The following is a 3,546-nucleotide window of genomic DNA, read 5'->3' as shown; positions in this document are numbered from 1 at the left end:
TTCAGGCTGTCATTTGAATCCAAGGCCTGGTGCAAGTCTCACATACACCAGGAGCCAGTCATGGTGCAAGACTCAAATCCACCAGGAGCCAGACCCTACAGCTCAGATCCTCTGTGGGTGGGGAGGACTCTCAACCTCTCCTTTTTCTCCACACACCAGTTTCCTGACACCTGCTCCCTTCACACTTAGCCTCAAACCCCTCACAATGGTGTACTTCTGTTTCCCGTCATTAACAGAGGTTTACTAAACACTTTCATGTGCCCAGCATTGCCTAGGTGCTGGGGACAAAGTGACTACAAAGCAAGCATGAACCTTGCCCTTAAGTTATTAATATTTACTTGTTGGAAAAGAGTAAGCAATATCAACCATGTGCCAATTCAAATTTATGTTAAAAAAAATAAGTCAATATCTTTAACCCTATCCTGATTTCCCTGCTAGCTAATCTCTACACAAAAGGAAGACGGAGCTCAAAATACAAGCAACGAGGACTCAGGATGGAGTTAGCTCAGTTAACATTATGTTTGCTTAATATATGCACAGGGAACTGTGTTCAAGCCCCAGTTTTTCATAAACCAGGTATGGTATGCAGGGCTGTTATCCCAGCACTGGAGAGGTAGAACTATGAGGGTCAAAAGTTCAAGGTCAGCCTGGAATATCAAGATATATATAGATGTAGATGTAGGTGTAGAGGGAGAGCGAGAGCGAGCAAGCGAGAGAGAGAGAGAGAGAGAGAGAGAGAGAGAGAGAGATACACTGACTTCTCTGAGCAGTTCCAAATATTTAAATCCCTGCCCTGTCAAAAGTTCTAGCCCCTGCACTCATTTTTGCACCTCAACCACACTTATCTCTCAGCCAGTACTCCAGAGACTGGAGAAGGCTGGCCTCCCCTTCAACCTTCCCAGTCTATGGCATTCTTTCTAGAGAGCTCTTGCTCGGAGGTCTGGAGTGTTACATCTCTCAGTCTACACTGAAATGTCACTTTATCTAATCCATTCATCACCACAAGTTATTCTCCAGGCACTCTTGTCTCTTTATTCTTCTGGACCTTTCTTCTTTCCCAGTGATGTTTATTGCCTCCTGTCCCACAATGTATTGAGACTTATTTACGTGTTGTCTATTGGGATAGTTAATCCTACTGGTCGACCCGAACTGGAGTTCGAGGTGCTTAGGAAATGATGAGGCGCACCTCCAGGTGTGTCTGTGGAGGGCATTCCAGAGAAGATTAACCAAGAAAGGGATCCAGCATGAAAGCCTGCGGCACTGTTTCATGGGATAGTTGACCTGCCTGCATAGGACAGAATGGAGAGAGCAAAAGAAAAAATAAAGTGTCAGCGGTGTGCCTGCGTTCTCCTTTACCTTTGTTTCCATTGGCCAGTTCTCCCAAACATTCTACACCTGCCTCAGTAGACTGGGACCAATGGCCAGGGATCAAATCAGGAGACGAAATAGGTTTTCCCCTTGTTTCTTCTAGACATTTTAGTCATGGCCACAAAAAGTAAAAAACACACATGGTTTTCTCCATTCACAGTCATGCATGTGAAAACACACATATTCATCTCCATTCACATCCATACATGAGACGATAACTCTCAGAGTTAGCTGAGCTGATGCTGAGTGAAAAGTTTGAGCGGAGAGAACAGCATCTGGGAATTCCAGAGACAGGAAGAACTTAGGTATGCCAAACCACGGACAGTAAGTAAGATTAGTAGGTTACTCAATTTCACTTGGTAAATACCGCCCGACATACAGGCAGAATCAATCCAAAAAGCATCAACACTTCCCATGTCTTGAAGCAGGATCAAGAACAACAGAGGTTCAAGACTGAAGACTTTAAGGTCCAGAGCAGAAGCCAAGCCCTATCAGCAAAGTCTCAGGTTGTTTTAAAAACTCAGGTGAGCCAGTTGGACAGGTACAAAAATAAATCCTCTTTTGCAACCCAGAACTCATTGCTCAGTATGAGTTTTGATACATACAAGAAGGGATATGAGCACAGAGGTATTATTGATGCAGCTGGTTCTAGCCAAATCATATATATATATATATAGTTTATCTTATAAAGGTAATGCAATAAAAAATAAATAAAATAAAAACTCAGGTCAGAAAATCACCCCCCAAATGCAGCATACTTATCCCACAGGTTAGTAGAGTTATTTTCCTTTTGCGGGGGGTAGTGGTGATTGTGGTATGTAGAGCTAAGATCATGCACTTCTACACTGGCTTTTTAATTTTTTAATTTTTTTTATTTTTTAAGTGCTGAGAATAGGACCCATAGCCTTGCCTAATGTAGGCAAGTGCTCTACCATGGAGCTACAGCCCAGCCAGAATACCATCTATTCATAGAAACTACACTCAAAATCCATATCATGTCTGAAAGCAAAATCCTTCTAGATTTCTAAGAGATGCTCTTTCCAATATTCAGTTGTATGCTCTGTACTTGGTCAAATTTCTTTATAACAGAGCTCTGCTGTCACATATTTCTAATGCTTTTAACTTAAGTTTTCATCGAAACAAGTTCATTTTCAACTTGACTCTTTATGGGCTGCCTAAATGTTAATTACATTTTATAATTGTGAGAGCAATTACAACCTGCATAATAAACAGGCTCAGGAAAAGATGTAACGAGCTGCATGAAACACACAGCCTGTGGGAAGAGGATTGTGGGGGAACTGGTATTCCATCATTAGCTATGCCTCTATGATGCTGCCTCTCAACACTTGATGTCTGAGACTCAGAGCTAGGTTGACTCTGTTATCCAAAAGATGTAAGCAAATTAATATGCACTCTTAAACCGGCTCCAAACTATTGTACAAATAGTTCCTCGTTAGTGTCCTTAGCTGACATCCACTGGTTCTCTACTTGGAACTCAGCATATGCAAAACTGTTGTGTCCAGTGTCTCCATCCACCACAAAATTTTATATCTGGTATGTTCATGGTTTACATGAGTGTCAACAGGAAGATTTTTAAAGCAGATGAAAGGGGGCCAAGGATAACATTGACCTTAATGATCTCTCCTAGGGTCTAGGGAAATGGTGCAGATGGTAAAGTATTTGCTGAAGACACATAAGAACCTAAGTTCAGATCCCTAGCACTTACTTAAAAATAAGGAGCAGCAGTAGGTGTCTGTCATCTCTGGGGAGATGGAGACAGGAAGACCCCTGGAGATTGCTGGCCAGCCAGTCTGGCACAATTTGTGAGGCTCGGGATCAAGAGGAGAACTTGTTTGGAAAAAGTGAGGTAAAATTGTGGTAGAGGAAGACATTCAGTGTTGACTGCCAGCCTCCTCACACTCATGCATACATTAGCATAGACACATACATGAAGACATACACACATACCCAGATATACACAACAAAAAGAACCTCACCGCTATTGAACGGATAGTTGTACTCACACTCCTCCTTAGCTGACCTCTGCTGCTGCCTATTTTGAGAATTACGCAAAAACACTTTCATCTACTGTCTCAATTTATCCTCAGAGCATTTTTTCCCCTTGAGAGAGAATCATCAACCCTGGTATTTGGAGATAGGTCAGCCGAGGCTAAGAGA

General features: G+C 42.3%; 1 pseudogene; it reads left to right on the top strand.

The window, feature by feature from the left end:
• The first annotated feature begins 1,893 nt into the window (after positions 1-1,893).
• Positions 1,894-1,986, top strand: Gm24183 (annotated as a pseudogene).
• Positions 1,987-3,546: the final 1,560 nt, after the last annotated feature.

The sequence above is a fragment of the Mus musculus genome, chromosome 18 (genome assembly GCF_000001635.26).
Source record: "Mus musculus strain C57BL/6J chromosome 18, GRCm38.p6 C57BL/6J".
Classification (NCBI taxonomy): Eukaryota; Metazoa; Chordata; class Mammalia; order Rodentia; family Muridae; genus Mus; species Mus musculus.
The sequence above is the reverse complement of the archived record's forward strand: the minus strand, read 5'-3'. Positions and strand labels throughout refer to the sequence as shown.